The following is a 7,883-nucleotide window of genomic DNA, read 5'->3' as shown; positions in this document are numbered from 1 at the left end:
GCCCAACTCTCTCAGCCTGGCCTCCCAGCAGAGGGCTTCCAGCCCTCCCAGCATTGCTGTGGCCTCCTCTGGCCCTGCTCCATCAGGTCCCTGTCTGTGCTGAGGACTCCAGAGCTGCCCCAGCACTGCAGGTGGGGTCTCAGCAGAGCACAGCAGAGGGGCAGAATCCCCTCCCTGCCCCTGCTGCCCACACTGCTGGGGATCAGCCCAGGGTATGACTGTTCTGCTGGCATTAGAGCAATCATGTCCTGGGGCAGAAAGGTTGGGTATGATCCAGCAGGCTGGGCTTGTTGAGACTCCTGGACCTTACCTTTGGCAGGACCAGGACTTCTTAACTTCTGTAACTCTCCTTTTCCTTTGTCCTTGGCCAGGTGTAGTTGATCACAATCTATTTTGCCCTTATTTCCCCATGTCCTAAATGGGGAAGGCAACCTGTTGTCAACATCCCCTCTCCCCAAGGGCTTCTTTTATGTCCTCTGTCTTTCATAGAGCATTTTCTTTTTCTGCTGCTTTTCCTGCATTTGAGAAGGGAGGTTGAGGTTGAGCCTAAAAGAGCTGAAACCTGAGAGAACTTAGGCAGAAGAAAACTTTACAAACCTCTTTATCTGTGGGACATCTGTGCAATCCAGACCTGGACAGAGAGCTTTGGGATCTCACCTGTGTGTTCCCACTACAGTTCATCCACTCTGTTCCCCCAGCTTCCTAGGTGATCCTGCTTTGGCAGGGGGGTTTGGACACTTCTGATCTCCAGAGATCCCTTCTGATCCCTATCATTCTATGCTTCTGTGACTGTGTCCCCTTGGTGTTGTCTGTAGCTGATGATAACTAAAAGGCTGAGTGTAGAGCTACTGTGATAATGAAATTCAGCTTCAGTGCACCTTACCTGCTGGGAAGCAGCTGCACAGAGAATGACCAGGCAGTGCTGCCAGACAACAAGTTCCCCAAGAACCAGCAATGTGTCCTTGCAGCCAAGAAAGCAAATGATCCCTTGGGGTGCATGGAGAAGGGTGTGGCCAGCAGGACAAGGGAGGTTCTCTTCTCCCTCTGCTCCGCCCTGGAGCCACATCTGGAGTCCTGGAGTCTCCAGAGAGACTGGAAACTGCTGGAGGGAGTCCAGGGGAGGCTGCAAAGATGCTGAGGGGCCTGGAGCATCTCTGTGAGGAGGAAAGGCTGAGAGCCCTGGGGCTGTGGAGCCTGCAGAAGAGCAGCCCCAGAGGGGAGCTGAGCAATGCTGATTGATAGCTAAAGGGTTGGGGGCAAAGAGGCTGGGGGCAGACTTTTGCCAATGGTGCCCAGGGACAGCACAAGGGGCAATGGGCAAAAACTTCAGATGGGAGGCTCCATCCGAAGAAGAGGAGAAAGTTGTTTGGTGTGAGGGTGCTGGAGGCCTGGAGCAGGCTGTCCAGAGAGGTTGTGGAGTCTCCTTCTCTGCAGAGCTTCCACAGCCACCTGGCCATTGTGATGCTGGGCAAGCTGCTGTGGGTGCCCCTGGTGTATCAGGAGGGTTGGAGTGGATGATCTCCAGAAGTTCCTTCCAAGCACAAAGCACTCAGGGACTCTGTGAACATTTCCAAAGTCAGAATTTGTCATTTTATTTGTTGGGGAATTTTTTTGTGTGTCCTGTAGTCCCTCTCCAAAGCTGTGACATTTTGTATGATTACCAAAGTGGAAAATTTCTCCTGCAAATGAGTCTTGCAGAACTGATTAGGAAGGAACCTTTTGAGTGATCTCCCACTGCTGCTGCTCATCTCTCTGATGAGACCTGAGATACTGCTGGCTCGCCTCCCTGCCAGCCCTCACCCAGGCAACAGCTTTGCAATTTTGGTGAGTTCCTTAATAATGTCTTCAGCTTAATTGACAATCTCAGAGACACCCATGGAACTGTTTGTTTGCTTTCCAACTGAAATGTCTTGTCTGCAGAAGCTCAGCCCCCATCACTCTTTCCCAGCAGCTCCTTTCGGGTTGGGTGGAAGTGAAGAAGTGGGCAATCTGCATGCAGAAATGGAGACCTTGCTCCCTGGTGATTGCTACACAGAGCTGCTCTGCTCTTTTCATAGGTCTATAGGATGGGGTGGGTTGGAAGGGACCTTTGAGATCATCTGGTTCAAACCCCCTTGCCATGGCCAGGGATAACTCCCACCAGAGCAGGTTGCTCAAGGCTTCATCCAACCTGACTTTGAACCCCTCCAGGGAGGGAGCATCCACAGCCTCCCAGGGCAACCTGTTCCAGTGTCTCACCACCCTCACTGGAAAGAATTACAGAATCACAGAATCAAGAAGGTTGGAAAAGACCTCAAGGATCATCAAAGTCCAACCTGTCACCCAAGACCTCATGACCACTAAACCATGGCACCAAGTGCCAGGTCCAATCCCCTCTTGAACACCTCCAGGGATGGTTACTCCACCACCTCCCTGGGCAGCACATTCCAGCCCTGGGGCTGTGGAGCCTGGAGAAGAGCAGCCCCAGAGGGGATCTGATCAATGCTCAGCAAGAGCTAAAGGGCAGAGGACAAGAAAGCAGGGCTACACTCTTGTCAGTGGTGCCCAGGGACAGCACAAGGGGCAGGGGGCACAAACTAGAACCCAGGAGGTTCCACCTGATGATGAGGAGGAAGATGTTTGTTGTGAGGGTGCTGGAGGCCTGGGGCAGGCTGCCAGAGAGGCTGTGGAGTCTTCTTCTCTGGAGAGCTTCCAAAGCCACCTGGATATTGTGATGCTGGCAAGCTGCTATGGGTGCCCCTGGTTTTGGCAGGGGGATTGGAGGGGATGCTCTCCAGAGGTCCCTTCCAAGCCTGTCTATGCTGGAATTTTACAAATTCTTGTCTTAAGGCTGATTTTCAGTTTCGAACTCCACAGAACCATCACAGAAAGAATCAAGCAAGTTGGAAAAGACCTCAGAGATCATCAAGGCAGAAGTCACCCAACTGTGGTGCCCTTTTTGTGCATCAGCTCCCAGCTGCTCAGTCTTTCTTCAGGAGGACTGGGTGATGCTGTGGCAAGCAAATCTTTACTGGGTCTTTTTTTTTTTTCTATTCCCTCCCATTTTTCCCCCCTCCTCATTCTAGGATAAGAAAAACTTAGGATTATTGTTTGAGCATGGTGTTGAAAGGGTTTTTTTCCTTCCCTTTCTGGAGAAGGAGTTACCCAGGGACATGTCACTGCTTGCTCAGTGTAGCTGTTGGTTGTGACAATCTCTATCTAAAAGTAATTTTTGTGTTTTGGGTTTGTTTTTTTTTTTTTTTCAGTCAATAGACTGAAAACTGAGCATTGATGGGAAGGAGAGAGGAGGTGTTGGTAGGGTTTTCTTTGTGTCATGTTTTGATTGAGGAGAACTCTTCTTCGAAGCCATCCAGAAAAAGATTTGCCCCCCTGAGCAGAGGTTTTCACAGCCCATGGAATGAGCTGTGGCTGGTTGGCAAGGCTCAGGAAGAAGCAGCTACAGGTCAGGATCTTGGCTTGATGGCTGCACCCAAAGAGTGGCTGTCAATGGCTCCATGTCCCAGTGGAGGCCAGGGACAAGCAGAGTCCCTCAGGGCTCAGTCCTGGGACCAGTCTTGTTCAACATCTTTGTCACTGCCATGGACAGAGGCATTGAGTGCACCCTCAGCAAGTTTGCTGATGACACCAAGCTGTGTGGTGCAGCAGACAGGCTGGAGGGAAGGGATCCATCCAGAGGGACCTGGACAGGTTGGAGAGGTGAGCACAAGCCAACCTCAGGAGGTTCAACAAGACCAAGTGCAAGGTCCTGCAGCTGGGTCAAGGCAATCAAAAGCACAAATCCAGGCTGGGCAGGGACTGGCTGGAGAGCAGCCCTGAGGAGAGGGACTTGGGGGTGCTGGTGGATGAGAAGCTCAGCAGGAGCTGTCAATGTGCACTTGCAGCCCAGAAAGCCAACCAGATCCTGGGCTGCAGCAGGAGAAGTGTGGCCAGCAGGGCAAGGGAGGTGATTCTCCCCCTCTGCTCAGCTCTGCTGAGACCACACCTGGAGTACTGTGTCCAGTTCTGGAGCCTCTATTACAAGAGGGATATGGACATGCTGGAAGGTGTCCAGAGAAGGGCCATGAGGATGAGCAGAGGGCTGGAGCATCTCCCCTATGAGGACAGACTGAGAGAGTTGGGGCTGTTCAGTCTGGAGAAGAGAAGGCTCTGAGGTGACCTTCTTGTGGCCTTCCAGGATCTGAAGGGGGCTACAAGAAAGCTGGGGAGGGACTTTTGAGGGTGTCAGGGAGTGATAGGACTGGGGGGAATGGAATAAAGCTGGAAGTGGGGAGATTCAAACTGGATATCAGGAAGAAGTTCTTCCCCATGAGAGTGGTGAGAGCCTGGAATGGGTTGCCCAGGGAGGTGGTTGAGGCCCCATCCCTGGAGGTGTTTAAGGCCAGGCTGGATGAGGCTCTGGCCAGCCTGATGTAGTGTGAGGTGTCCCTGCCCATGGCAGGGGGTTGGAACTGGATGATCCTTGTGGTCCCTTCCCACCCTGACTGATTCTATGATTCTATTATCTCTGTGTTGCTGCCTGACTCACCACCTGGGTGCAAGCTTGAAAAACATGTTTTGATGGACAAGTTGCCAGAGAGTTGAATTTCCTTCCAAGAAGAGTGCTCTGAGTAAATGGATTTTCAGGGCACAGACTGCAATGTGGTCCCTGCAATGAAATCAGGTGGAAGTGCCAGTTTGCTGCCTGCTCTAGATAAAAGAGTGGCTTCTGCTGGTAGGGCCATGGATCTTCACTGCCATAATTGAAATGTTCATTTTGACTGGAATAAGAGTAGCAATTTGTCTAATTAACCCCAGAGAACTGTTTGGGTTGGGAAAGACCTCTAAGATCATCCAGTCCAACCATCAACCCAACACCACCATGACCATTAAACCATGTCCCCAAGGGCCATGGCCACACATTTCTTGAACACCTCCAGGGATGGGGACTCCACCACCTCCCTGGGCAGCCTGTTCCAGTGCCTGACCACTTCTGCAGTCAATAAATTTTTGCTACTATCCAACCTAAAGCTCTCCTGGTGCAACTTGAGGACATTTCCTCTTATTCTATCACCTGATACTAGGCAGAAGAGACCAACCCCCACCTCACTCCAACCTCATTTCAGGGAGCTGCAGACTGCAATGAGGTCTCCCTCAGCCTCCTCTTCTCCAGGCTGAACACCCTCAGTTCCCTCAGCTGCTCCTCACCAGTCCTGTTCTCCAGACCCTTCCCCAGCTGTGTTGCCCTTCTCTGGACACACTCCAGCACCTCTTGGCTTTTCATGCTGGCAATGGCAGCACTGCTGCCCCACTGCCTATCTCTTTGTTGAGTCATGGTCCCTCTGCACAGCCATGGCCATGACCAACTTGGTAGCCCAAGCCATGAGATCTCCCCACCTTTACCTTCTGTGAGTGCAAGAGGAATTCTTGTGCTCTAAAAAATGTTGCTGAGGCTCTTTTTCCTTCATAGATTGGGTTGGGTTAGAAGGAACCTTAAAGATCACCTAGTTCCAACTCCCCTGCCATGGGCAGGGGCACCTTCCACTAGATCCCATCCAACCTGGCCTTGACACTTCCTGAGATGAGGATCTACAGCCACTCAGGACAACCTGTCCCAGTCTTTCCCCCCATCAGGGTGAAGGACTTCTTCCTTGCATCTTTCAGATACCTCTGATGACATCTGGGTAATCTTTGGGTGTGATTCTCCACTGATGGTCACCATCCTCTGACTGGTATCCACACTCAGACAGATTCTGGTTTTCACTTCTGCAGCTGTCTGCTCAGTTCATCCATGGCACACACAACCTTCCTTCCCCAGAAGCTCAGCACAGGCAACATTTCCTCATCCAAAACTTCTTCCTTTCCTGTCCAGCTGCTGATGTTGTTTGGCACCTTTTGTACAGCTGCTTTCCCCCCCCTTGTCTTTCTTCTTCCATATTGATCAGATGTCATCTCCTCATCATGTTTCTTGCTGTTTCTCCCAAGCCTTGCTCGCCAGGAGGGGTGGTGGGGCAGAAGCACAAGCCATGAGCAGCCACTGCAGGTTGATCTGCAGGGTGGGAGAGGAAGAAAGGAGAACAACTCCTTTTTTTTTTTCTTTTCTTTTAGTTTAGATTCTTTGTTTGGCCAGGTGCATTTCAAAAGTGTGGGCAGCTTGTTGTGTTTATCATAGAATCATCTAATGGTTTGGGTTGGGAAGGACCTTTAAAGGTCACCTAATCAGCAGGGATATCTGCAACTAGAGCCCAGAACAACCTGCCCTGGAATGGTTCCACAGATGCTTACATTCATTAAATGTGCCTTTCAATGGGCTTGTTGCACAGGTCTGCTGTGAAGAGAAAATTTCTTCATGTTCCTCTGAGTGCTACCCAAGGGACAGTCCCACGTCTGAGATCCCTCTTAAATGCCTCACTGGTGGACTGTGTGCCTCAGCAGGCACCCAAAAGACCTTCATCTTGATGCTGAGGGGCCTGGAGCATCTCTGTGAGGAGGAAAGGCTGAGAGCCCTGGGGCTGTGGAGCCTGCAGAAGAGCAGCCCCAGAGGGGAGCTGAGCAATGCTGATTGATAGCTAAAGGGTTGGGGGCAAAGAGGCTGGGGCCAGGCTCTTGTCAGTGGTGCCCAGGGACAGGACAAGGGGCACTTTGCACAAACTGGAAGCCAGGAGGTTCCATCTGCAGAGGAGGAGAAAGTTGTTTGGTGTGAGGGTGCTGGAGGCCTGGAGCAGGCTGCCCAGAGAGGTTGTGGAGTCTCCTTCTCTGGAGAGCTTCCAACCCCAGCTGGCCATGGTGCTGCTGGGCAAGCTGCTGTGGGTGCCCCTGGTGTATCAGGGGGGTTGGAGTGGATGATCTCCAGAGGTCCCCTCCAACCTCTGCCATGCTGAGATTCTGTGATGCTAGGGCACACACATGACCCCCCACATTCCTTGCCACAGAAACCAGTCCTTGCAGGGCCCAAACTGTGTGAAGAACCCAAACCATCAATTCCTGGCAGTGGAAAGGTTTTTGTTCTGATGAAGGTTATGAAATGTGACTGCTGTCGGGGTTTGCTGTCTCTACACTTCATCCTAGGGCTGTGCTGTTTGGAGTTGTGACACAGGTGAACCTGCTCTGGCAGGGAGGGTTGCACTAGATGGTCTCCAGAGATACCTTCCAATCCCTGGGATACCAACTCCTAATGAAATTCCCTCTTGCAAAGCAGCCCAAAGCCATTACTCAACATCATTGATCATGCACAAGCATCAGTCAATGTATTCTGCTGGTGAGGCTGACTGCTGACCCAGCACAGCAGACACCCAGGCTCTGGGTTTGCTTTGTCTGTGCTAAACCCTGAGCTGCTCTGAAGCTCCATCACAGTCATGGAGGAGCAGAAAACTTCAGCAAGGACCAGCAAATGATGCATTTGAGCCTCCTGTGTGCTGTTTTCCTTGCATGCCTTCATCGTTTTGCTTTCCACCCCCCCACCCCCCCTTTTAACACATTTTTATCCCATCAAATCCTAGATTCAGCAGCACTCCCAAATCATTTGAGGTTGGCATCTCTGTGAGTGGCCAAACATACAGCTGGGGACCCACTTTGGAGAATGTGAGGAGAAGAAAAGAAGTGGAAAAATGTAATGCAGATGCCTATTGCTGCTGTTATGAAGTTCCTGACTCTTCCCCTTGGCAAAAATGAATACATCTTCTACTTCATAGCATCACAGAATTGTCAGGGTTGGAAGGGACCTCAAGGATCATCCAGTTCCAACCCCCCTGCCATGGGCAGGGACACCTCACACTAGAGCAGGTTGCTCAGAGCCACATCCAGCCTGGCTGCAAAATCCTTCAGGGATGAGGCTTCATTGAGTTAGAGAACTTGGATCAGGTTTTGTGTAGCTCTTCTTTGGTAGCTCCTCTTCTCTGTCTAGTTCT

Source organism: Indicator indicator, chromosome 5, assembly GCF_027791375.1.
Source record: "Indicator indicator isolate 239-I01 chromosome 5, UM_Iind_1.1, whole genome shotgun sequence".
Taxonomy (NCBI): Eukaryota; Metazoa; Chordata; class Aves; order Piciformes; family Indicatoridae; genus Indicator; species Indicator indicator.
The sequence above is the reverse complement of the archived record's forward strand: the minus strand, read 5'-3'. Positions refer to the sequence as shown.